The sequence below is a fragment of the Athene cunicularia genome (assembly GCF_003259725.1).
Source record: "Athene cunicularia isolate RWA chromosome 11 unlocalized genomic scaffold, athCun1 chr11_part1, whole genome shotgun sequence".
Lineage (NCBI taxonomy): Eukaryota > Metazoa > Chordata > Aves > Strigiformes > Strigidae > Athene > Athene cunicularia.
The window spans coordinates 8492541-8520367 of NW_020799113.1; the positions used below are offsets into that span (position 1 = coordinate 8492541).

The 27827-nt window shown below is 44.2% G+C and overlaps 1 long non-coding RNA gene across 1 annotated transcript in view; it reads left to right on the forward strand.

Annotated features, from left to right (window-relative positions):
• Nucleotides 1–27482, forward strand: part of LOC113484274 — an 84328-nt gene extending 56846 nt beyond the window's left edge. The window contains exon 3 of the long non-coding RNA XR_003399197.1: nucleotides 24234–27482. This is a non-coding gene — a long non-coding RNA (uncharacterized LOC113484274). The remainder of the gene's footprint in view (nucleotides 1–24233) is intronic.
• Nucleotides 27483–27827: the final 345 nt, after the last annotated feature.

The window sequence follows — 27827 nt, forward strand, 5'->3', positions numbered from 1 at the left end:
CAGTGGTGGATTCAAAGGTCTAAAGCTCCAGTAAATAGAACAAAACAACAGATAAAAGGTCTGAAGTAAAATGTTCTAACTCAGAGCTCGTGGATAGGCTCATCCTTGTCCCAACTTCAGCATTAACTTTTAGCTTACTCCCTTTATTTCCTTCCTTCTTCAGCTGGCTTTGCTGTGGGTCTTCAGTGACATTCTTTACGTTTAGGAGGTATAAAATCAGTAATTAAAATCCTTACCTCTGTAATTTACCCTGTACTGACAAAGATTCCCTGCTGAAGGCCCTGCCAGCTCTCCAGCGCAGGCAGGGCTGGCAGAGATGGGGCTCTTGGCTGGGAACATAGAGCTCCTCATTCTCGTGAACTCTGAGTAAACTCTGCTGAAAGTTGCTTTCTTTAGCAACTCTTCAGCAACCTCCCTGAAGACATGCCAGCATCCCCAAGGGTGCCATTACACCACTGAACTCTAAGTTCTCCAGCGCATGGCTGTCTCATGTCGTGGAGCTATGGCGTGTCCTGTCCAATGGCCCCAGCCCTCCACGCAGCTCTAGGAGCTGTTGCTGCATGTGCACGGCCTAACCGCAGTAAGTGACATGATAGTGCTGTTCAGGCAACGGTATCACTGAAAGCTACTCCCGTGCCAACCACCTCAGCCATTTTGCTGTAAAGGGCTTCCAAGAATGACAGTGGGAGATAAGAAAAGCATTTTAATTTTTGTTGGGTTTTACTTTTGCTAGTTTTCAGAACAACATCAGTTGTTTTTACTCAAGCTGTCAAGGAAAAAATTATTGGATTGAGGTAGAGGCCAAGCTTAAGACATCTCAGGTGGACCAGGAGCTGAAAGAGTGGTTTCCCACATGCAAGTGCTTCCCGGGGCTCTTGCCTCCACCATTTCCCTGCTCTAGCCAGGTTTTGTCCAGAATCTTGAGGTGCCTAAGCAGAAGAGGGCTGGAATACCGGGACACCAGGAGGCAATGGGAAGAGGCAAGAGGAATCTGGACAAAGCAGCACTCCATCAGTGTCTAGTCCATGGTGTCTGGGAGCAGAAGGTGGGTATTTCTCCCTTCCTGTCTCTGTATAAGGGAGAGCAGGGCAGCACCATTGAAAGCTGTGGCCTTGCTCATGAGCAGCACGTTCTACTCATTGTGGCGAGGCTGGACCACCAGGGATCAATTCTGCTGCTGGAACAGGGATAGCCAAAGCTTCTGTCATAAAGGCGAAAGGAAAGAAAGCGGTGTGAGATCAGATACATGCATGTTCTTGTATTTTGGAAAGTCCAAAGGGATGGTTAAACTGCCCAGAAAAATGGTTCGGTCCAGTTTTGCACCTTTGTTCCTGGGAAGCTGGCAGCGTGCATGGAAGCCTGCTTCGAGGCAGACTTGGAATGGGAATTGCTAGTACTCAGTAATTGCCGTGGCTTGTCCCTGTAACGTACTGCATTCATAGCCAGGCAGGATTCTACTGGAAGCGCAGCAAGACACAGTCCTGATGTAATGCAGCCCCACGCATGCTGCAAATGGGGAGGGGAGGCGCGGAGAGCGGCAGGGCAGTGCCTGTGAGCCAGCCGGAGCGGGCCGAGTCCCCAGGGCTTCCCGTGCCACCCACGGCCGTGCTGTGACTCCCGTGCGGTGGCTCCTGTTTGGAGTCAGATAGTGTTGTCTGTCTGACAAGTGAAATAATTGAATCAAGTACACCTGGCGTGTTAACAACTCATTTTGAGTCTCGAGAGAAAATGCAGCCTTTTGAGCTAATACAGCACGCAGTGCGGGGAGGAGAGTGACATGCTGGAGGAGGGTTGTAGCTGCTGTTAGCGATGTGGTTTGCCTGGGATCTGAGAGGGTTATTAAAAGCTGCTGTGTTTTACATTTTGTCTACCCATATCTATATTTTACTGAAAATGTGACACGTGAAATGTAGATGAGGATACTTCAAAACTACCCGATTCCAAGAGCACTGCCTTCAGTGTGAATGCCTGAATTTCATCAGGCTTGAGGATAACTTCCTGAACAAAGACAGGCTGCCCAGCCACTGGAGGAAGTTAAACACAAGGGGGAAATAATTTTTTTGTTCAAAGTGCTGCCAAATGATGGATACTTAACGAAGCTTGCATCTAAACAAATATCTTCAATATTTTTCTAGCCATATTTTATAGCTATTGCTCTTGAGACTGGCCATAGTCTGAAGGACAGACATAATTCTATGAGCATCTGCCCATGCAGCTCTCCATCTCCCCCATCCTGCTCCATTCCTCCACCTGCACCATTACCCATCATTGCCCTGGGCAGGGGAGAGAAGCAGCATCTTGGAGAGCAAAGACAGATGCATCTTCCTCAGTGCCTGCAGACTGTGCATGAGTGCTCTGTGTAGGAACAGGTAAATGAAGAGCCTGATGGGGAAGGATAAACTCATCAGAATAGTCAGCAGTACCAAAGATACCCCATAAATGGCATGTCTTAGATGAAAGTAGCCACAGCATGTCAGCGGAGGTGCGATGGGCATATCCTGCTCTGAGTGGTACCCAGCAAGATAGGATTAACTTCATGGAAGTTAGCAGATGCTCCAGATTTGCACCAGCAAAATTACAGATGGAATTGTGTTTCTGAGATGTTTGAAGGACAGTACTCATCTCCAGCAGACCAAGTGCAGTCGGATCCAGCCCGGAGAGGGAGGGCTGGGGCACCATTTTACTCTTTTTCGGTTTTTAATAACTCCAGGTTTTAGCACTTCCACTTATTATTGCAGCAGCTGACAGGGGACCCACAGGAAAATCCAGTTTTATTGAAACTGAAAAGGTCAGTTTTGTTGAACGTTTCCATGGTGAAAATAATAAATTAAATATATTCAGACTTTTCAAGCTACTCAGATCCATGAGTTGGGCTGACCAACTGGAAGATTTTCCTGCAAGCTATTTTAATAGTATCTTGTTGCACAGCTTTTATGCGTAGGGTGGGCTTGAGGTTTTTTTCAGAAAAATATTTTTCTCTTTGTTAAGACAGATTCTTCAATCTTTGTAGTGCTGTCCACGGACAAACCACCATCAGGAAGCTTTGCGAAGGGGTCCGAAGCCCACTGGGAAGGCAGCTTTTCATTATCGCCATTTCTGCCTCACCACGAAGGCCCCGGTTTGCTTCCCCCTCAATTGTGCGTGCAGGCGCCCATTGACTGCCCTGCTAATAAGCGTTCTGAGCAAATATTCCTCCATTTGCCTCTGGCAAATGCCACCTGGGACTCAGCTGTTTCCCACTGATGTCAGTGAGGTTTGCTTTGTGTTCGCTGTGGGTTGGGTTGGTCCATAACAGGATACATTTTATTAGGGCTCCGATTGATTTTGGTCTCTTGGTCAGGCGAGTGCGATCTCTCTTTCATTCTCTGAGCATTGGAGGGTATTTTGCAGCTACTGTCAACTTGGTAAGGAGAGATACAGACACCCTTCTCTGGGGTGGTACACCTTGAAACATCTCTTCTTGTCTGCAAACCTGCAGAAAATCCCTGCCTCAGCAAAGGCATGCTGGAGCCCGACAGGCTTCTCTCTGTGCAGTGCCTCCTTGGATAGAGCAGCTAACACGTTTCTTGTTCAGTGGTTGTAACTAAATGCCCAGTCCAGCTCTATGAATTTTCAAATAATTTCTCATCAGTCTCACATACTTTCTATATTTCTTTTCCCTTCTGCTTGTTACTGAGGTGCCATAGGCATAAAAGTAAGGGCTTCCCTCAAAGATGAACTTTAAAGAGTTCATCTGCTCCTACCACTCACTGCTAATTAGTTCTTTCTTCTCATAATTTTGATAAAGCGCTCTCAGTAACCAGCTATGGTGGCATCTCCTACAGGGTTCCTTACCTTCTGCGGCATACAGCACTGTCACTGTGGAAGTCTTTCACATGATCACATAGAGTGGGGTCCTGTCACCTCCTCTGGCTATCATCATATGTGATATTATTAATGAATTATTAAAAAGGTGTAGAGAAGAGATGGCACTGGGAAGGGAGAGCTCTGCTTCACATTTAGGCTGTCCCCCCTATCCTGATCTCTGATATCAGGGAAGTCAGGGCTATGACTCCGATGCTGTACTACCAAAGTCCGATGTATCTCATGCTGGATTTCAACCTAGAGACTGTCTGAGTGCCCAAAGGATGGGCTGGCTGTGGTCCAGTGGACTGGTGGCGCTGGCAGCTTGTCCCTGTGGGGAGCCTTGGGCACCACTGAGGCGGTGTGAGATTCCTGCCACATGTCCTGGCAGCTGGCTCTGGTGGCAGCACGGTGCAGAGAGGAGGGGAGAGCACATCAGTGGGAGACTCCCTGCAAAGACTGGGACTGAAGTGATTTTGGTTTATAACTTACTTTGCATGGATGTTTGTACCCTGAAATAATCCTTGAGTAGGTGAGCCAGTACCGAGGGAACAGTCTTTGGGCTACTCGACTGCGCCCTGTCACCGTGTTCATCACGTGTGTATTTTGGGTGCTGCCCACACCAGCCCCAAGGGGCAGTGAGCTGTGGATCCTTCTCGTCCCAGCACCGAGTGGCACCCGGTGGTGGCGCCCAGCCCGTCTGTACAGGCAGCAGGCCCTTGAGGTGGCAATTGTCACGTTAATGCAAGACCTGCCTGAGTTTTATAATCCTCAGTCTGTGCCCTTCTCTCCCTCCTACCCCAGACTTTTTTTTTATCACGGCTTCTGCTGTGGTTGCAGCTCACCCCTGCACAACCTTTTTACCACTCAAGCAGCTTTTCTCTTGGAATCACAAGAAGCCAGGAATGGCTGATCTTGTATTTTACTTGCAAGACACAACTGTATGTAAATTGAGGGAATTAGCTTTGTTTGGTTTTTTTACTTTCTCTTTTCTTTTTTTTTCCCGTTTGCCCACAGTAGACTGCAATATGTATAACATGGTAATCCTTGTATAATATACTCAGTTTTTATAGCTCCCAGTTTTCCTGTATCCTTATACCTGCCAGTTTCTCAACGCGGTACCATACACCATATGGCGGTGTGTAGTTGGTAGGAGGTTGGGTAGTGCTCCCCATCTTACCTACCTTTCCACCCTCCACCACAGCTGCTGCTTCACGCAGAGTACTCTCTCCGGTGGGTTTTTCCCACATTGCACATGCATTAAAAATTTCCGACCTAATAGCTTTTAGCTATTATAGCTGCCTTCAGAGGCATTCCTCAGTCTATCCAGCGAAGAGCCATTTCATTCTGCATTCAGTGCAACATAAATGGAAAACTGAAGACCTGGAAAACAAGTACATTGCAAACTTTGGTTACCCACTGCCACTTTGAGTTTCTATTCGCTCTACGCTGCACACACATGTTACACATACTTGCTTTCTTACTCACAAGGGTTTGGTTGTTTATTTCTCGGGGCAGACAGTTTTGCTATTAAAATCTGCAGAAGGTTTTGTTTTTAAAAACAGATGAACACCCGCAAGTTGGTGTACGTGAATTTGTTCTTTTCCATTTCTCAGTGACAGAAGTTTAAATGTAGCCAGCAAACTCAGAAGAGACCAAACATCTTTGTGATAAAAATGATGACCTAGCAAGTAGCTGGTTTAGTCTCAGTTTCTTAGGCAATATGGTGAAATCGGCAGAATTATTAATTTACTACACAAATGAAATAAAATAGGTCCTTACCCCTTTCTCCCACTGCATAAATCCAATCCACTGTGACAGAGTATCACTGTGATGTATGGTATTGTAGGAAGACATTACCAAGATGGAAAGAAAGAAGAAATACTCAAAAATTATTACCACCAATCATTACTTTACAGCTGAACTGGTGGGTCTGCTTTTACTTGGGAACTGTACACACTCATGGAAAGACAACACAGGCCACAGGGAGGGAAGGAGAGGAATTATCCCCATTTGTGAGCGTAAAGACATGAGGAACAGGGACCTTGAGGAAGTCAGTCAAGATGAAGCAAGAAATCTGTGGCAGAGCTGGAGCTCACTGCAGAGTCCCAGCGCAGCAGTGCCTTATCTGAAAGATCATCTTTCCTCTTATTAATAATGAATATGATCTTTCAAATAAGATTTTATGTATGTTTAAATTTAATAGCTCATCCTTCAGGAAGGGCTCAATCCTGCTAGGTACTACATCCGATCTGGCCTGGTTTAGGTCTGTTGGGAGATGAGGATGCTTCTCTTTTCCTGAATCAAGCCCTTAGCGAAGCTGATGCTATTGACAGATTACCGTTTATAGCTCTTTATTGCTTACTGTAGGTTTATTGCAAGCTCCTTTCCTGCTTAGTTCTCCTTCTCTCTCTCAGAGCAAACATAATGTACAGCCCATGTAAATATAAAACATTAAGCAATTACTGGGTTATTTCAGATGCAGTGCTAATAATACATCATTTCTGAAAACCAGAGCTTCAGATGTAGGGCATGCTATATCAGTCGTCTCAAACGAGACTCACTGGAAAGTGAGCTCAGCCATTACTGTTGTATCCCTGAGTTATTACTCACTCACCCCAGGAAACAAAGGGGAGTCCCAGAGGTTAATGTGGTTAGTAAAGCAATTTGAGGAAGCTGAGCTTGTATCTGCTTACACAGTGTACAGAAGATATTTAAACAGCAGACTTCCATCTCCTGGTCTTGTCTGCCGACTGCTACATCACTGTCTTGCTTTTGTAATGACTGCCAGTCTTCTGCTGAAATAAACGGTGAATTTGAGAATTTTCTGCGTACAAGGTCCCTCGGGCAAATTGCCTGGCACCAGTTTTAAGAGGCTGGCTTTGGGTTCTTGCTGAAAATGAAGAGTTTTGAATTTGCATGAGTTTTGTGCCCTTCTGTCCTGCTCAGCCCTGGGATATGCCCTGGACACGGCCTGATGTCATGGTTTAAGCCCAGAGGACAGCTGGGCACCAGGCAGCCACTCGCTCACTTCTTCCCCCTCCACAGTGAGGAGGAGAAAATAAAACAGAAGGCTCAGGGATGGAGACAAGAACAGGGAGGGGTGACTCACCAGTTATGGTCATGGGCAAAACACGGATTTGACTGGGGAAGAAAAACCCCATCAATTTAATGTGAACACCACCAGGACTAATTTACCAATCAGAGTAGGACAGTGAGAAATACAACCTCATCTTAAAAACACCTTCCCTCACCCCTCCCTTCTCCCTGGGCTCAGCTTTGCTCCCGATTTCTCTACCTCCTCCCCAGCAGCAGTGCAGGGGGGAAGGGATGGGGGTTGCAGTCAGTTCATCACAGTTGTTTCTGCTGCTCCTTCCTCCTCAGGGGGGACTCCTCACACTCCTCCGGCCCCTGTGTGGGGTCCCTCCCACAGCAGCCAGCCCTCCAGGCCCTTCCTCTGAGCCGAGCCCTGCCCGCAGGCTGCAGCTCGCACCAACCGCCCCAGCGCGGGTCCCCGCCGGGTGCTGCATTCCTCCCAGCGCCAGGCTGCTCCAGCGGGGGCTTCCCTCAGCGCCCCGGCCTTCTCCAGGCGCAGCCCCTGCCCCGGTGCGGGATCTCCCGTGGGCTGCAGGTCGGCATCTGCTCCCCCAGTGCCCTCCGCGGGCTGCCAGGCACCGCCGGCCTCTCGCCACGGCTGCAGGGGGCTCTGCTCCGGCACACCTCCTCCCACCCTTCATCCTTTCTTCGACTACCTCAGTGCTTGCATAGGTATTTCTCTCACAACTCCCACTCCTCCTCACAGGTTCCCCTTCTTAAATACATTATCACAGAGGCGCAGCCACCGTCGCTAATTGGCCAGAGGTGGGTCTGGAGCTGGAGGACCTTTGAAAACCTTCTCACAGGGGCCACCACTGTAGAGCCCTCTCCCCCAGTACCAAAACCACATCACACACAAACCCGTCACACATGGGCGGTGTGATGAGGGAGGTGGGCAGGGGTCCGGGCAGCAGTGCATTTCTGAAGGGGACGAGGAGCAGGGACGCAGCCGTTCACCTGGTCTGTATCTTCCCGGCCCTGGAAGGCCACGTCCCACCGCTTCTCCTCTGCATCCTCAGCGCTTGGTGTGTACGCAAATGGCAAGGAAATGCTATTGCCATTCCTCAGGACAGAAATACTGCCCCAGCCTTGTCTGTGGAGAGGGCTTGCAGTGCTTTTATCTGATGTGAGCAATGAACTGCTCCAAAACCCTTCTTGGGGCTTGGCAGTGCGTTAACACTAACACACCAGCAATACTGAGTAACAGTATATCTGCATCTCTTCCACTGCCCATGAACTCACGTGAAAACAAACACTGGGGCACGGAAGGCCCATACGGTGTCAATCTGCACATCATTAGCGCTGCCATAAAGTGGGTCGCTGCTGCCAGCTGAGACACTGGGTGCTCTCATCTGCTTCACTTTGCAATGCACACAATGTATCTGAGGGTGTTAAATTTTTTAATAAGTGCCAAAGGCACATTGGTAGGGCAGGCTCAGCGAAGTTTGTGCTGCCTGCATTATGCCTGTTCAGTGGGTAAACAGCAGAATTAATCTCCGGAGCTGTCAATCGAGTGCATCCACCAGCACTGAAGTCCCTAAAAAAGATGTTTTTAAAGAAAGGTATAGATGCATTGTGCTTTCTTGGAATGCAGAGTTGAAAAAAATAAACCTCACATGTGCTCAAAAAACATGCTTGCTGCTATTTATAGGCTTCTTTGCTCCACCAAATAATCTGTCTTCTGAATTTCTGAAGTCCGTTTGGTAAAATATTAAAATCAATGCATTGCAGGTCCTCCCTGTGTAGCAGGCTCAGAGTGACTCAGCGACAGCACACTAACCTCTGAGCTTTGCAAATTACTATGCCCTGCACTAATTATTTCTGTTTTGATAGATTTTGAATAGCATCTTGGCTGTTTCCAGTCAGGAAGAGCTCCTTGACAAGCCTGGAAGCCTCACTGTGGCACAGACCCGTGCTCTGGAGCCTGGCCTTTGTGGAGAGGAGCTGGCTGGCTCCGTGGATGCCGGCACTGTTTTTTCCTTTAGCAGTGATAAATGAGTTTTTACTGATGGATTTTTGGCTGGCCTTTTCCAGGCATTTGGCTTGCAGCTGAGCTAGTTGTCATAGCAGTAATGGGACTGCCTATGATCCTGATAAGGGGGCAGTTTGCTGAGACGGATTATCTTGCCCTTTCCTTTTTTACTTGGAATGTGAAAAATGTGCTGCTTATGTTTATTTGAAAATACCTGATCCACAATTCTGGTTTGGGACTCTTGGTATATGGGAAGGATTGGTATTGCAGAATTAGATGCAAATCATTAGAGTGGGCTGTGATTTTCGTCTTTGAACCTTGTTAAATTTGAAGTACTCGAAGGCACATCTTTGGTGCAGTGTCCATATTTAATTTGTGTTTGTGTAGAAATAAACAGTGCTCATTTATCTCTGCATCATTTACCAATTACATAAACAACATATATAATTATGATTCATTTATTTAGATTTTCTCTTGTGGGATTTCCATGAGCACAGAGATTTAGAGAGAATTAAAAGAATATGGCTAGGTTACTAGCAAGGCATTATTGCAGGCTTGCTCTGGCTGTGTGTCATTCCCATTAGATTCAGCTTGCGAGTGCAGTGGCCACAATCTAATTCTTTATGGACATGATAAAAATCTTCCAAGCTGAACATTAATTGACAGCCTGTTTGGATGGCCCTGATTATAACCTGCAACAGGACCGAGGCAGATTTGTTTCTGGGGAAAATAACTAAACCTGGGACACTGAGGAAGTCTCCACAAGCCATGCTTGTAATGCGCTTGTCTTGGGAACGTACATAATTACCCAGTGTCAGGCCTGTGCTTTTGTTAAATTCAGAATTTTAGTGCATTTAAGCAGTGGTGATCAATAGTGATTCACATCTTTCTCTCTTTCTGATGTGCAGAATGTGCTGAGCAGGGCTGAGGCACAGCTGTGAGTAACAGGCTGCTATTCATTCCTTTGGGAGACAGTGGCCTGCTTTGGTAAAATGATTATTTTTTGAAAGAAAAATTTTGGTTTCTCGTAGAAACCTTAAGAAGCTGCAAAAATATTTCTAGTTCAGAACTGGATAAAATTAAAATGTTTTCAACTTTCCCATAAAAAGCAGACTTCTGAAGGAGAAAAAAAAAATTTCTTCCATTTCCTGTTCTATAACCCTTCCTTCAGTCATCCCCCACAAAAATTCCCCAATGCATTCATAAAAGAAAATTAGAAGGAAAAATTTCAAGCAACCTTAGTATTTACAAAGGGAATTTTTATCAGCTCTCAGTTTGCAGAAGAAAATCTCAGTCCTGCAGAAGAAGCAAGCCAGACATATCTCTTAATGAATTTCAACTGCAAGCATCAGTTTGTGATGTATTGGCCAAAGTCTCGTCAAGAGAGTGGGATATTGATAGCGCTGCAAGCAGGGGAGAGATTGGCAGATAGCCTCTCACATTTTGCAGAAGAAATGACAAATCCGTATTATTTACTATCCTTAAATGACTTGCCATAGTCTAAAGCTACCCTCCGTACTTAGCCAAAGCTCTCGGTGACTTACAATAATCTCACCGAGTTAGAGATTCAAACTGAGAGTGCTGGGACTGAGCCACACACCAGTACACCAGTATTAAGCACCCAGTCCTGATGGTTTATAAATAGGGCAGGAGAGGAGACCACCTTCTAATTTGCTGCTCCTCCAAGAGTGGCAGAACCACTGGATTGTCCCTGTGGGCTCTTGGGGCCACCAAACAATTAATCAGTAAATAGCAGAGGTGGGAAAATGAGAGGCTGGGAGGGCTTCTGGCTAGGAGAGTCCCATTCTGGTGCCCGAGCACCTCCGGGTCCAATTTCTGCTGGGAGTCGGGCAGGAAAGGAGCCTGCTTTGTCCATGCTGGCATGCAGGCTCTTCTCAGGGAATGTTTCCATGATTCTCCTTTTGGGGGTGAGGTGGGGGGAAGTTGATTAATTGACATTTTCTGACAAAACATGTTTTGCCAGAAAATCTCTACCTACTCCTAATCAGAGGGCTGTATCTGGCCTCTGTGTTTCAGGCTTCTAATTCTGTTTGGAGATCAGATTGTGAATTCTTACCACTGAGAGCAATTTCCTAAAAATCTGTTTAGTATTCTGGCAGTTTGCAGGATGGGAAAAAAAAATTTAAAAATGCTTAGGGGCATATTTTCTGCTTGGTGCACGGGGAGTTTTAACACATAATAACTGCAGCTGGGTGGGTAACTCGCTACATTGGAAATTTACTTCTTTGTATCTTGAGATTATAAGGCAAGGTGATTTTCTGTGTAAACTTTGGGGTTTTTGCCTTTTTAGATCTCAACTTTGTAACCGAGAGAGAGCAGATGAACTTTATAATGCATAGAGAAGGGAAACGTGCACTATTGCTTTAATCAAAACTGGCTGAAATAGCTCAGGTAGGCTTCTGCCAGTTGTCAATGTTATTTCTTAAAAATCACATAGTAATTGAATCTAATGTTTGTGCTGGAAGCTGAATGCATTTCAAATGTGAATTAAACCTATGTTATACAGAGCAGTGGTGCACAATTAAGGCGGTTCATAACTGAGATTGTTAGATTTGCATGATGCCCCCATTTTCAAGGCATCCGCAACATTCCTCCCAAAATGAACCCAATTACTTTAATAAACTTTCCAACGATTTGGGACAGAGGAGAAGTGAGGAAGACAGGACTTTAACGTGGTGGTTTAGGGAGGGGCAGCAGTACGCTTTGAGGTGAACCATCTGACAGTGTTTAATGGGACATTGGATCTGAACTGTGCTCTGTAAGGTTATTTTGGAGTGTACTTAATGCTTTTTCTCTTCAGAAAACTTTGATTCCCTGAGCAACGGTAAGATTTGTTCAAGGTAATCTAATTAAATCTAATTCAAATTAAACTTACGATCCACACATGCTGGAGCTGTGAAGGGTCTCAGCACCTGCTGCTTTGGTCTCCTGAACCCACTCCAGGTGAACCAAGTTACTAATGGAGCCACTGCTGAAACCATCCATATGGCTGCTAAATTTTCTGCTTCTTTAGCACTGGGTGGTCTCTTGGTGGGAGTTAAAACAGTCTGAAGGCTGCTCTGAATGCTTCTGGTGAATGCCTGCCTTTAGAAGAGTACCCCAAAGGGCAGTGGGGCCTGGGAATCACAAAGCTGGTAGGTAAAACAAGCAAAGTTTGATGTATAAAGAAAAGCTGAGAGAAAATGCAGTTTTTGTGCCACTAAGATGAGGAGGAATTAAATTCTGTCTGTGTCTCCAAAATATTCTTAATTAGAGCTGACTGGAAGATCTGATGTACTTTAGAGGTTTAGACAGTGACTGAGACACGGGGTGAGATTTTTTTGTTGACTTCCAGATTGCTCTTTACAGAATCACAGAATCATGTAGGTTGGAAAAGACCTTGAAGACCATCCAGTCCAACCATTAACCTAACACTGACCGTTCTCAACTCCACCTGATCCCTCAGCGCTGGGTCAACCCGACTCTTAAACACTCCAGGGCTGGGGACTCCACCACCTCCCTGGGCAGCACATTCCAACGCCCAACAACCTGTTCTGTAAAGAAATACTTCCTAACGTCCAGTCTAAACCCTCCCTGGTGCAACTTGAGGCCATTCCCTCTTGTCCTATTGCTTGTTACTTGGTTCAAGAGGCTCCTCCCCAGCTCTCTGCACCTTCCTGTCAGGTAGCTGTAGAGGGCGATGAGGTCTCCCCTCAGCCTCCTCTTCTCCAGACTAAACCCCCCCAGTTCCCCCAGCCGCTCCCCGTACGACCTGTGCTCCAGACCCTGCCCCAGCTCCGTTGCCCTTCTCTGGACACGCTTGAGTCATTCAATGGCCTTTTTGGGGTGAGGGGCCCAAAACTGAACACAGGAATCGAGGGGCGGCCTCACCAGTGCCGAGCACAGGGGTCAGGTCCCTCCCCTGTCCCTGCTGGCCACGCTAGTGCTGACACGAGCCAGGATGCCATCGGCCTTGACTCTTGGCAATGTTAACAAGCATGCTGGATGAGTTATTAATTTTAGTTTTAAAAGTTTTCAGAGTTCCATAGCTTTTACTACATTTTAAAGTTTTTTCCTGTTTATCCTACATTGCTAAAAATATGGAAGCTGTAACAATTTAAAAATTTCCTTAGCTCTTATAATATTTCTTAAACTATCCTAATCTGGAAAACAAATCGTTCCTCATTATTAGACTCAAGGTGTAAGGAAAACTGAAAGTACCCAATTAGCCTTTCCCAATCACTGCTAAGTTGACATGAGAGGGATGAAGATCATACTAAAAAAGCCTTAGTTTTAAAAAGCTTGTGTAAGTTGAAGAAGTTGTTCCTAGCCAGCACTCACAGCATACAATGCCCATGTCAAAATAGTCTCTGCACAGAGAATTGTGAAAGAACAGAAACAGAACAGAAAATTATCATCAGAGCTCTGTAAAATTCATGTTTCACTTTATAAGGGCCGATGCAATAATTTTCTTCTGATTTTGGCCTTTCTGGGTTTGACATTACAATGTTGTGGGTGAGGCTTTGGATTCAGGTGGAGGCAAAAACCTAAAAATAAACCTAATATGTTCTAAGACAGAAAATAGGTCTGTGTAACTTCAACATGCAATTACAGGTGTGCTCATGTTCACTCAAGCAGTTCCTATAGAGAATCAGTTGATAACACTTGCAGCATTAATTTAAAGCTAGTTACACTATCTGCCAAAAGACAAATCAGGCAGGTTTCCTGCAGCTTTATATTGCTCCAGAAGCCTTCTTCCGAATGAGTAGCTTTCTCCTACTGCTAATTCATTAATGTTATAGTACTGTGTATTGCTGTCAGAGCATGATGTAAGAGTTTCTCTGGGTGAATATTATCATTATGGCTATAAGCAGCAAAAAGCAAGGTGGTGGTGAAGTGGGGTTTTGCTAGAAACAAGTTTGACTCATGGTTGTGTCTGGGTGGTTCAGTGCAGCTCCAGACCAGTGATGCCTGTGCTGTGGCCAGGGGCGCTGCACCTTGCTGGATTTAGAGGTGGGTCCCGGTGGCTGCAGTAGTGTGCTGGTGTGCTTCACCTAAAGAGCCGTGGCTCTTACAGGGCGTGATCTTTTTGATGGTTTACAGGAGTTTGGGGGGGTTGGGCTGGTGATTAGGGGTTCCTTGGCACTGCCTGCATTTTAAGAAGCTATCTTCTGTAGGCTTTGAAGTAGGGTCTGTGCAGCTAACACAAAAGCAATCCCCAAGAAACAAGGCTAGACAGTAAGAGGTGAGGTTGAATGGGATAGATGTCCTGCAAGGGAGGGTTTTAAGTGCAATAATATAAGCTTGTCTGATCCTAAAATTTGATTAAGAACAAATAAAATTATATTGCTGGGCAGTCAGAGATTTCTCTGACCACTTTAAGCCCTTGCCTAGGGCAATCTATGAATATTCAGTGTGATGACCCTCTGATAATATTTCAATCACCTGAACATGGAAATCATGGCTTTTGTTATCCTTGAAGTGGGATGTTTTTCATTATTTTTTCCCCTTGATTGACTGGCACACCTTGAACTCAACTACTCAGTGGGTGACACTCCCTGATCATGGTATGCTGAACTTACCTACGCCTTTCTCATCACAGGATTGATTATTTGAAGTCTGAAGTAGTTGTGTGAGCACCTGCTAAACTGGTTTCAGATTATCTGAGTGGTTTTGTTTTTTTTTCTTCTAAGACCCCCTCTGCAGTGTCTGTATTAACCAGCTCTGCTGCCTTTCTCTTTGTGCAAGGCCAGGGCTGGTGGATTCCCACTGCTTCCTATTCTGTCAGCTGTGGACAAAGAAACCATTTGATTCCTTGTGTCTCTGCACCAGAACATTAGGCTAAACAGAAATACTCATTCACAGTTTCCATGTAGGCCCATTTCCTGACTCTGACCTTCCCGTTGCTCTCCTTCAGTCTCTTATCAACTGGTCCAGGTCTCTCCTGAGGGGCAATGCTCCACACTGGCTAAACTTTTTTAACAAAAGCCTTGTTACTCTGCACAACTTGCAGACTATCCCCTTATTTATACATGCATGTTTGTCTCTTTCAGAATTGTGGCATTCTTGATTCCCACTCAGTATGATTTACTATAATTGCTAGATGCTTTTCTAAAGAACTTCCAAATAATCAATTTTCCTCCATCCTGTATTTCTGCAGTGGAGTATTTTTGCATGCTCTAATTCAAATGCACTCTATTGTTTGTGCTAGTTCCCCAGCTTGTTGGGACCATTTGCAATTCTGATCTGATCTTCCCACGCATTTGCAGTCCCTTCTGGCTGGAGGTCATTTTCAAATGCACTGAGAATACTCTATATCCTACCTTCCAGGTCGCTCTAATATGGCATTGAACAGAACTGGCTCAGGACAAATCCCCAAGGAATACCTTTGTTTTGTGTATCCTTCCATTTTGACAGTAAACAATCAATAACTCCTCCCTGGCTTAAGTCACCCTGTCTTTCTTGCATCCACGTATGGTAGTTTAATCTACATTGTGTATCCATAGTTTATATAAAAATATAATGGGAAACAGTGTCAGAGACTTACTAGGTGAAGTATGACATTTACCCTTCTCCCTTCGCCACAAGGTCTGCTATCTTGTTGCAAAATTAAATGATACTGTTTTGACATTATTTTTACGTGACAGATTCATGCGCAGTGCTGTTCATCTCCTTCATGTCCTCCATGGCCTTACAAATCACTTGTTTATTTGTTCCAGCACTCTTGACTGCCCTTTCATTCCTCACTCTGCCATCCTCCCCCACGTTTCAGCACCGGCACCGTCATTTTCCGGTTGTCCTGTGCCTCCTCCGTGACTTCTCAAAGGTGAGCTCTTAATGATGTCCCTGCATGGATCTGCATAACGACCTACAGGCTGTTTACCTCAGGAACTAATTGGCTGAAGCAATCAGAAGGATCTAACTTACGCAAGCACCCGTAGGTCTGGGTTTTGGGTTTTGTTTTCTTTCCCTTAGTGTAGACAGTGATAGTTACTTCTGTTATAGGTCTTGATTGTTAACCATCTACATGGTGTTGATCTTTTGATGGAGATTACTGCTCAAACATTATACCATGTTTTGTGATTTCACTGATCTTGTTCCAGCCTATTCTGCAATTTGTTCATGCCTGCCCTGGTAGAGTCAGGCACTTAGTAAAGCCACGTCACGCCGGCTGGCAGGGAGCACAGAGGGAAGACCCTGCGGTGGGGTGCACCAGGGGTTTGCTGCCGGCTTTCCTCCCGCTCACCCAGAGCTGCTCAGCAATCACACAGAAATAAGTGTGCCTTAGTCACTTCCATCCCTTGTCCTAGGTCTATGCTAAGTCAGTGTAGACTAATTAGATGATCTGGCCCTCATTTTGCCATTTAGGAGGCAGAAGGCAACTGGTAGATCTCACAGACAGCCCTTGTCTTCGTGCCGAGCTGCTCTATTGCGTTTGTTGCACGCGGCTGTGTACGGCGGAGCCGAAGGACCGCAGCTGGGAGGAAACTGCAGACAATGAAAGTCCTCTGGCCTACCCGGTCATTGTGATGTATGGAAGAATTGTGTTAATGTATATAGAGTGGCTTTTCCCAAGTCTGCTTCTACTTGAATTTGATTTTGAAAAGAAGAAATTATTCTCCCTCCTTACTGCAGACTTCATAATGCTTATTGTATTCTCCTGTCAGGTCACTCAGTACCTGAAGCATCCCACTGCTTTTCTGCTGCAGATAAAATAGTGCCTTTTGTTTCCCCTTGTTCAGGCCTGACCTCTCCTCTTGCCCTGCCATCTGCATCCCTCTGACATCTCAATTTTTGTGGGCTCAGCCGGTGCATGAGGAAGCCTTTGTGGAGGATTTAAAGGAGACAGTCTCGTGGGTCCTGACATCCCCCTCCTAGTTTCTCAGCCCTTGGCCTCTCGCAACTGCAGTGGAATCTTTCCTCCAGTGTCCCAGTTCAGTCTGATTCATCTTCTTCCCAGCAAATCTGCTGTGAGAGCCCTCCTGCCCTCTGGCCCTCTGTGTGGGGAAACTGCATTCCTCAGAGGGCACACGTGCTAATGATGGCCCAGTCCCCAGCTCCCCTGGCCGGCTGGCGATGCTGAGGGAAATTCAGCTTGGAGGATATCTGAGCCATACTCAGCGTTGCAGCAAATCCCTACAGGAGTCACTCCTTTCATATCCCAAGATTGCAATGATCCTTTGGCCCTTGAGGAGTTATAGGTACAGAGTGGGAAGCAGTGGGGAAATTTTTACTTGTCCTACTTTTCTTACGTGTACCAAGAAGTCCGTGGGCCTTGGCGGATGCTCTGGAATTGCTCTGCCTGCATTTGTTGCCTGCGTTAGGCCATTTAGTCAATATGTGTGCACCATAGAAGTCCAGTGATATTCATCCTACAGGGGCTGTTCTCTTTACGGATAACTCAGGGCTCACCATTACGTCGTAAGTGACTCCTGATGTATGAGCTGGAGAGAGAGGAGGTGGTTTGGACGTTGCCCTTGCCAAGGGCAACCTTCTTGGGGAGCGCTTGCCTGAAGCGGCTGTATCCTTGGTAGGACCTTAGTTTGCCTTGCAGCTGAACAGGAGTCTTCCCTGGGGTACGATAACATTTCATCTCTTTAGGAAATATTGGTTTGGCTGTTTTTTTTTCCTCTGGACTTCCCAGCTGCTCTGACCAGGATCCATTCCCAAATCTTGATTTTTATTTTACTTTCACTTGCCTCCTTTCTGCTACTTGATGCTCAAACTGGAAAAAACTAATAAAACCTTTACAACTAATAAAGCACTGCTGCTCTTACCCCATGCTTTTCTCCCTGTACCTCTGTTGTATATTTCTTTACTTATAAGCACTCCATCTTATTTTCTTTCTTATTACTCCTCTCATGCTTGTCACTTACCCATTCTGAGATTTTTCTGCACCTGATAGATCTGGTAAATGAGAATTGGGTTGCTAATAATTAGATAAATTTCTGTGTGAAGACAAAGTTAGAAGGTCAACTAGCTAGTTCTGAAGGAAACTAGTATGAGTTAATGTATAAATCAGAATTTGATGTAAAATATTTTCCTATTGCTATTTTAAAAAAGAAAAGGACATGGAAATATTAAATTCTGTTGAAAGACAACAGTGTAAAAAATAGTAATTTTTTAAACGTGATAAGTCGTGAGTGCATGGAACTCACTACTTTTGGGTATCAATATACAGTGATGTTCAGGGGGAAAAAGTGAGGCATTTATTTATATGGCTAATGAGAATTCATGCCATTAGAGAAGATTTAATTAATAGAAGAAATATATATGATGTATGCTTAAGGTACACTTATAGATGTGTCTGTGTCCATTTAGAAATCAATCCCCTGGCTTCAGACCATGAAGCAGCCACCGACAGGAGAGAGATTTGTTACAAAATACATAGCTGGGCAGCCTGTGGTGCAGGTACTGCCCGAGGGACCACTGCTCTGGCCGCAGCAGTTCCCGGCACCGCAGGCACACAGTGGAGCATCTCCTGGCTGGTGAAAGCACTGGATGTTTTAGGCAGCCTGGCTGCATGTGCCTGCTGGCTTTTTTCAGGATGGTAAAACTGACATCTCTGTATTTCAGAGAAGCTTCAAGAAATCTCTTGATGAGAACACACAGCTAGATGGAACTTTAGTTCTGTACAACTTTCAGTATTAAATACACAGGCTATGAAGGAGTTTGTGCTGTGCGTTCCCAGTGCACACCACAAAGTCCTTCTGTCTGGGAGAGCTAATATCTGGAAGATGATTTACTGACCACACACCTTGAAACATCTTGCTGCCCCCAGATGTGTGCACATGTATATAAATAGATATTAATCCTAAGAAGCATTTTCTCCTTTTACCTTTTTTTGACTATTAAACACCTTTTGTCACTGTTTTGCTTTTTATTACTTATTTAAAGCTGATGTTAACTCGCAAATTAGACCCAAGACCCACCACAAAAAGCTGTCGCTGGGTGATGCAGAACAGCATGGTATTTGATTGGAAATAACCGCAACTATCGCAGAAATAGCATTGGCAATAGAGTAATAAAACTAAGCACATCTCTAGAGGGCTTTACATACTGCATGATCTGAGCCTTGTAAATCCTCTGTCATGCAGCAAAATACCAGTATAACTCATTTACAATAGAAAAGCTAAGGTAGAGAGTGTGAGTCAGTCTTCAAAAGTCAAAGCGAACTCTCAGCAGCTGCAGAAAGCAGTTGGTGGTGGGTGGGTGTATGCTTATTGTCTTGCTAGTCTCCGGGTGCACGGGCGTGGCGGGGCATCTTCCCATGCTTGGTGTTACACAGGGTAAACCGGAGATGTTTCACCCAAGGCGTGTGCCTACAGTCTGGTAAAGCGGAGGTGGGAGGTGTATGACGTTACCCCACAGGGCTGTTGGTCAGGAGTGCCACTGTTCCACAGCCCGTGCTCCATCAGCATCACAGCAGTGTGGCCAGCCTGTGACAAAGCCAAGGTTTTGACTGTGGAGGCATCCACATCAATAACTTTAGAAGAACAGATATTATTGTAACTCTTTGATAAATAGCTACAGCAAATAAGGGGCAGATAAGATGCTGTGATAAAAAGACAAATAGGTTACATGAGATACGCTAGGAAGAAAACAAGTTAGATGGCTTTATAAATCACACCAGGAGTTATGTGACACAGAAGTTTGCTCTTTGCTAGAGAAGCTAATGGGGAAGTATGGGCATTGCCTACAACCAGAAGAGCGGGACAATGGTAAATGAGAGAAGTTAGGTGTAAGGACAGCCTCCAGGATTACAGGAAATTATTATCATTTTATCAATACACCATTTAGACCTGGCAGTTTAGTCAGGCCTAGGCTTCCATCTATCCTTCCCCTTTTATCAGTTACTTCAGCTTAAAGAACAGCATGGAAGTTCACAGAGAACTCGGGGTCCCTGCGGAAGCTCCAGGTGATGTTAGTGGTCCGTGGAGCAGACCCTGTATTTTGCTTCTCATTGCTGCTGAAGTGCTGTCTGCTTCTGGGATCACACCTCATGCTCAGGGGAAGTTGGGTCAGGCATTTCATCCACTGTCAAGTGAAAGGGTGTGTGGCACAGCTCCATCCATATGGCAGCAGGGTAGAAATCTTGGTAGGATCCTTTTTTTGCAGGGATGTGGGAGCAGAGAAGGCAGGAGCCAAGTGGGGGTGTTGTCAGGATTGCTTGAAGTCCCTCTGGAGCTGCTGTGTTTCATCCCTTTTTATAATCTTCTTGAGCTAAATGACACATTGATAAACTGTCTAGGATAAATAGTGTTTTCCAGACATTACCAGACAGTGGGGACTTTTTCAATGATCCTTTGTCACCATTTAAGATCAGAAAGGTTTGTAACCAATGAAATTGGAGGAAGAAAAAGCTTCTTGATATTGCAGTGAGTGTTTAAGTATCCCATTGTTTAGTTAACATGTTTTGACAGATGTGGTTTCAAGATGCATAAAAGTCTAAAAAAAAAAACCAAACCCCAAACCTATATAACCCTCATCAGTCAAGGACTGGAATTTAGATTTACTTCTTGCTGAATAGAGCTATTGTGTTGTACCATGAAGCTAGTGAAAATGCATGGCCATAACAGCGCTTGGATTTAAAACATTATATACCAGGTGGACTTACAGGGAGTGATCAGAATACTAAGTGTCGCTGGTGGTTTACAATGAGACTCAGAGATTATTTGTTTTAGGAAGAAAGATGAGTAGGCCCGCGGTAAAAGTGTGGAGAATCTCTGATTGGGGGACACATGGTAGACAGGCCAAACATCTTTCATTTTGATTAAGCAATATCAAACACTGAAGTTGGATTGCTTGTTCCAGTGATGCTGTTGCTCCCTGTGTGTCATGGCAAGTTAATCTGTGCCTCTGGATCAGCAGTAGCTGGGGGATGACTTTTGGCATTTGGAGTATGTTTCATCACTTGTTCCCCTTCTCTGATTTCTCTATTTGAAGTAGGATCTATGTATGAGAATAGTCGGTCTGAGCTTCGATCTGTTTCAGGATTTGACCCAACGTCACTGTAATGTCCGCCATGCAGAACAGAAGGCTTTAAAAAAGAGCATGGCACAGTCTGCACCAGTTTTGAGCTGGGCTTTGGTAAGGTTTGTACTGCTGTTTGATTTTCCATGTCCTGCAAGCTTCTACTTGTAGTACCTGCTGTGCTAGGGCTTCAGAGGCGCATCTCGGGGAACCTCGCCCCTTGCTGAATTTTCAGTTTCTTATCTGGTCCCCACCTCGCTCCCTGCAGATAAAAGGTGACATGCAAGCATGTCATGCAAACGTGCCACTTGCATAAGGAATTCATCATTTCCCAAGCAGTACAGACTTCTAGCCCACAATGAGCAGAAGCAATAACAGTGCTGCTAAACAACAATGTTTGTAAAACGGCACTTTTTGGCAAAACGAGCTTGCCAGCACAGTCCCTCCTTGTTGGCCAGCAGGGCCTTCTGGAAGGCTGGCCAGCCTTGGCTGCGGGGACGTGCTGCTGGTACATGCATTTGGCAGAAAACCATACTGGGAAAAGCAGGCACAACTACTGATTTGGATGTAATTACACTTGCTTACACTTGAACTGAGTTTGATCCTCAGCTCTGTGGTAGTATTTAGGTTTCTGGTGCTTTGCTGTGTCTGCCATGTGCTCAGGCCACCTACACACAGAGGCGATGCTGCGGTTCCTCGGGGCTTACAGCAATCCTGTTAGTTAGGGTTTTGTAGTGGGGTTGCTTTTTTCCCCCAAATATATTTAAACAACTAGTAGCATCATGCTCTGCTCTACTGAGCCAGTAATGAAGAAACTGAATGCAACAGGAACAGCAGGAAAAATATAGCAAACATGTGGGGGATTAAACAAAAGGCATCTTCTTATCTTACCAGCAAAGCTTTTACTGAAATATTTTTACAGAAAGAATTCTAATGGTTCTGATTTTACACAGAGTAACATTAAAAATAAATGCAAAGTGTTAAGCATCTTAAAATTTCAGTCACTAGAATACTTCAGGCTCTGGCAGTATCTGAATATACTTTCTCTTGTTTGCAAAACTATTGCAGTGGTTTGGGTATTCCTAGGGTAAAAGGGGAATGGTCCTGATGGATGGAGTCCAGGTTGCCACTAGTGTGTTGTAAGTCTCCTAGCCGCTAACAAAGAGGTGCTTGCTGCTATTGTTTGTAACCAAGAAGGCTGAGGGCTCCCCAAGGTTCTGATTCCTGTGCTCCTGGCCATCTGTAACTTTCAGTGTAGCGGCATGACACGAGCAAGAAAAAGAAAAGGAAAAAACATTTGATCTCTATGAGCATTTTAAAAAATTGATCCAATAAAATGTTTGATGAATATATTAACTGGTCATTTATGCAGCTCTATAAGCTGAAAATAAAGATGGGAAGGAGGAAGGTGAATCTTTATGCACCTTATTCCAAATAAAACAAAAAAGTTGTCAGACCAATTATTTGTCAAGTATGAATCGAGCAATTTCTTGGTTGTCTGTAGTAGTGTGTCAGATAACTACACTTAATTAGCATTACTTTGGCTCACCAGGGCATGTTGTCTTGGCCTTGAAATTCTGTAAGCTAAATTATTAAGCTGCTCATATTCGTGATAAATTTGCTCATTTTGGCTACATATTGCTAGACATCCAAATAGATATATGTCATTGTTGGGTTTACTCCTGAAGTGTTAGCTTTTACCAGATCCCCTTGGCAGATCCTTCATAGCAGACTGTGTGCTGAAAGGTCATTTCTGTGAATATCTTCCCATTTGCTTCCATTTACTGTAGCTGATGCCTTGAAGATTTCTGTTCCTTCATCTCCTTGTTACCCAATTTGATTTAGTTGTTAGCCTGTAATGTCCCTGAGAACTTAAAAATCTTGTCCAGATGGACTGATGGCTTATTATTAATAGAAATAGCTTTTCAGAACTCATTTGTATGTTTTGCTGGTAGGTTCTACCCTATTATTGAGAGTTCATGTCTGCTCTAATTTGAGAAAAGACTTTGATTCTTAATTTTGTACCCAAATACTGGGATGCTAACTGACAGCATCACCTTGCTTTCCTTTCCATTTTAATATACACAGCGTTTAAGGCTGACTCTTTAACTGTTAACTTCAGTGGAAGCTTTGCCAAATGAGGATGGAAGATGTTGGCTAGTTACTGGTGTTGATGCTGCAGAAATATCAGAAGTCCATGTATTGTATCTTCCACGCTTTAGACAAGCATGATGGAGGACACAAGATCAACAAAAGGAGAAGAGTCTCAGGGAGCAGAGGTGGCAAAGAAGCTACAGGACATGGAAAGGGAGAATGTACAAATGTGGGGAGGAAGATCGGAGTGCAGAAATGGAAAGAGGACTGCGCAAATGGAAAATCTCTCTAATACCCAGCTCCCACAGTATCATCTTCAGAGGCAGCTTCTTATTTCACTTGGCTTTCTCAGAACTTACTCATGTACATGTAATATTTGATGACTTAGGCAGAAATAAGTCTATTTTCAAAGCTAATCTTTGCATTACATATTGAATCCATTATAGATTCTCTTCTGCTTTAATGAAAAGCTTGCAAGAATAGCTTAAAAAAAGAAAGAACTTACATCGTAAATCAGACAGAGGCAGTTGCCTGGAAATTAGCATGAATATGTTGCAGTAAATACTGCCCCAATCAAATAAATGGTAATAGTAGCACTATTCAAAGGTCTCAGTATGAGTAAAAGAGACATAAGTGTATTCTGAATTTTGTGGCATTTTGTGCACCTTTATAAGGGGCAATATTTCCAGGGCATTTAAAGGACACATTCTGTCTTCTTACGTTGTGATGCAGTTTCTGACATAAGAGCAAGTCCCACTTAAGCATAATACTTGGATAAAAAAAAAAAAAAAAAAAAAAAGTGGTCCTTCTATGGAAGAGAGATGGAACTGAGATATGAAGGAGGTCCGCTGTGACTCCTAAGCAAATGCATGGAAGTATGTGCCTCCATGTACTGTATCCTCACAAGAACCTGTCCAAAGGATGTATCACAACAGTTCTTCTGGTGGTTGCATGTATAGGAAAAGAAAAAAAAAAACCAACATGTAATCCTGTTCTCATGCAGTGTTTTCACTCCAGACTACTGTTCTACGTTGCAGTCCTCACCTACAGAAGGGAATGATTGCCCAGCAGAGTGAAATAATTGGGTCAGGACTGTGATTACACTGTAGTTTTACTTTACTAGTTAAGCCAGTATTTTACCGCTCAAGATTCAAGAAATTTGGATTGGTAACAGAAATGAGAAAACAGAATAAGAACAGCAAACCAAGTAAACTCGGAGCCACTCTGTGTATCACTTTTCTATCTTCTTTTCCAGGGTTTGCTGGGCTGTACAAGTGTTGCCTTGTTGTCATTCCCATAGCCAATACATTTCTCCATAAGGGAACAAGCCTTTTCTGCTTACCTGCAAGAACAGCATACTCAAAGTAAAACTTATTTATTTATAGTACAAATGGAAAGGTACTTAGAGGAGTTCAAGTATGTAGCATGAAATGGTAATGTTTTCTTTTACATCACAGATGTAAGTGATGTGTTGTCATCCCTCATTTGGAAGATCCGTCTCATTGTGGATGTCCTAACCCACCTATCCCTATGCAGAACATCCAGGCCTGTACGCACTGCGTTGTCATGGGTACCCGTGCTTATCCATGAACTCTGTTCAAACAGAGCCTAAACAATCACATACCTACACAGAGAAAAATTCTCTTTTCATCGAAAGAGCTGAATTTGTGCTCACGTTCCTCTCAGTCTCTGCAGAAGCTGGTTTGCTCAAACGCAGTAATATGGAGCCAAATGTCAGCTGCAGCTTTTGAGTCAGGGTGGGGGGAAGGATGATTTTTTGCAAGAGGAGAGGTCTCCTGCAGTAGACCGAGTGTATTGGTCTCATGATCTTGCAGAAATGGAGGACTCCTAGGAAATATCAGGGTTCAGTCCTGCTTCCCGACTACTCTAGCACTGGTGGTTGTGGCCGAAGGACCAACGGAGTGCCTACCTGCTGGCTGCCAGCTCCTCTCCCTCTCCTAGGAGAGGCAGAAGCAGCAGATTGGAAGAAAATCAACACAAAATAAAGTATGAAGTGAGGATTCAAGCTTCCTGCCCCTCCTTTTCCACCTACTCTCTAGATATTTCCCAGCCTGTGGCCTATGGGTTCCCAATTTTTGATGGAAAACACAGGCTGATCTTGAAATGTGACAGCGATTCAGAGGGAGGAAGGAGAGACTGCCAGATGGCTCAGCTTTGCACCTTCTTCAGTTTGCAGGATAACGCTTCGTGATTTGCCATAAATTTATAGTTTTCCCCCATCTCTGTGCTGTGGAATGAAGCTAAACTTTTGGCCTCTTGGCTCCATCTTTCCACGTAGTAGCAAAAAGATGTGGTATCATGGAGGGGGAATGAAGAAAGTTTGTCATCTTGTATGCGTATGTGCAAAGGAGAGAAAATGGGGGTGGGGGGTGCTATGAAAGGAAAAGCAGCTCATGAAGAATATAACTAGCAGAGCTGAAAACACCCCCTCAGTGCCCACAGTGAGCATCTCATTCCGCTGAGAGTCTGGCTGGAGGTATCTTAAATCCGTAAGAGACCGGAAGGAACTATTTATTCACATGATCATAATCTAAGATGAGATTATAGCCTGAATTCATGAACTTTCTTAGGTATATTATTTGCTACTATACAAATCCAAATGGCACTTTCTTTCCTAATTTTCTTTGTTCTCTCCCTCCTAGTGCAGCGTAAAGCTGTGAAGCAATTCCACTGAGGCATGGTGGGCCACTAATCTTCACTCAGGGAAACAGCAGGATCTGCTGTGCTTCCAGATCTGTGTTTCATCATCCTCCTCTGTCCTTCTTCTGGCCCCTCTTCAGAGCTTCTAGGGAGAAATTTTTAACCGTGTTGTTATTCACTTTCCACGCTGTAACTAGTAGGAGTGTGATAATGTCACATTATGTGATTATTTTTGGTGGTTGTCATACTGTAGTTATTTACCAGGGACTAAAGAGTAATACGACTATAAATAGTCATTGCATGACCTTAATACAATCTTTCTGGTTTATGAAAATGTTAATTTTTTTTTAATGATAATCTGCACAAATATAGTATGTATAGCAGAATGGAAGTCAGAAGTAGTTAGAAGCTCTGATTTTTTCCAAGTTCAAGAGAGAATTCAGCACGGAAAACATGTCAATAGGAGGCTTCTGGAGCATGTGTCACTTTTGCAGAGAAAGTAAGTTTATGCATGTAATTTCCATATTCTGATAGAATTCTCAACCAGGCTTTTAAAATTACAGTCCTAAAATCTGAAGCAATGTTTTTGCACTTCCAAGTTCAAGTTTTGCGCATGCACTAAGCTATTTAGCAGGGCAGTGTGGCTATATCATCTGCGCACACAGAAAGCGGCCTCCTGCAGCCTTGCTCCCCAGCATTCTGTGCATGTTTTGAACAGAAGTCTTCTTGTGTCACTGGTGGAAGGAGGAATTCAGCCCAGGAGATGCTTCAAGTTGGTCATCGACTCCAATGCTGTCCTGCTGCAGTTGAGGAAGGACTCATGGCCCTACACACCCCCATGCAACCACCCCAGTTTCCATCCCCAAGCCCCCCAGTATCTCCCTTATTTGTGCATTTTCCATTGCTTTGGTACCTGTGCAGCAGGAAAACACATAACGCCAAGTGCTCTGTCCCCAGGGATGACAAATTTTTTTCAGAGCCCAGTTTTCAGTCCATCTCCCAAAATAAGGACTTGTGGGCAGGTCTCCTGCAGCTGTCCCATTTAGGCAAGTTGTGGCAGGAGACCAGAGGCTTATTGTATGAGCAGTTAGCTACACTTAATATTTTGGATGTGATCTAGATGCATTTTATAAATCAGTCAAAATGTAACTATCAATAGGTTTTACACTCTGAAATCTACGCAGCTTTTCGGTACAATGTTATGTTAAATGACTTGCTGCTGAGCAGACTGCCGTAACCATTTTCCCTCCAATATGGGATAAGTGCACATAACCTAATATTTGCTATTGTTTCAGATAGACTTCTCAAAACGTGCTGCTTTGTTCAGAGACATCCAGACTTAGGTTTGGCTATAAATTTTCTGTAAGTGTGCAAGCAAATTAACTTCTACTTAGAAATGTATCTAAAGCATTAGTTTGCAAACAACTGTATGTGCAGAATTTTTGTTTTCTCAGGAGAGATATGTGTGAACATGCAGCTGAGGTAAAAATAATTAAAACCTTTATGTTTGCTCCTGTTTTATAAGTTCTTCAGTGCTACTGCATTGGCTAGGAGGGCAAAGCTGCTTTTGCTACAGAACATATCTAAATGGAAATAAAGATATCTGGAGGTATATGTACTGTGCTGCATATGCACTGGTCAGAATAATAGCTTTAATATAAGAATGCATACTTTCTTGACAGCTCCTGCTATATTTTTGGTACCCCGACAGGGATTTCAGACACTGAGGACAAATCCCTTTTTCTATCCAAAAATACTATTCAAATGAAAATTGTAATTTAGACACAAAGGCATGATTTAAAATAATCTGTGCAGGTTGTAACAGGAGTCTGTCCCTAATAAAACATTGATCTCAGTCTTATTTGTCACGGTTAATGTGGTTTTTCTTGCAAAGAAAGAACTGTCTCCAGAAGGTCTGGTTTCAGCAGTAAAGCAAGATGAGGAGGTTCGCTATTTTCCAGACTGCGAGTTTGTTTTATGGGGGGAAATTGTATTAAGCCTACATTTAAACAGAAACTCAGCAGGAAAACAACATTGAAAATAAGCATCAGTTTCAATCATCTAAGATTTGGGGATTTTTTGAGGGGTTTTTTTTGTTTTTATTACAAGACTTGTTGGTAAATCTGCTAGGACTAAAAACTTGCAGTCTTTGTAAAAACAAGCTTTGTTTTTTCAACTCTATCTCCAA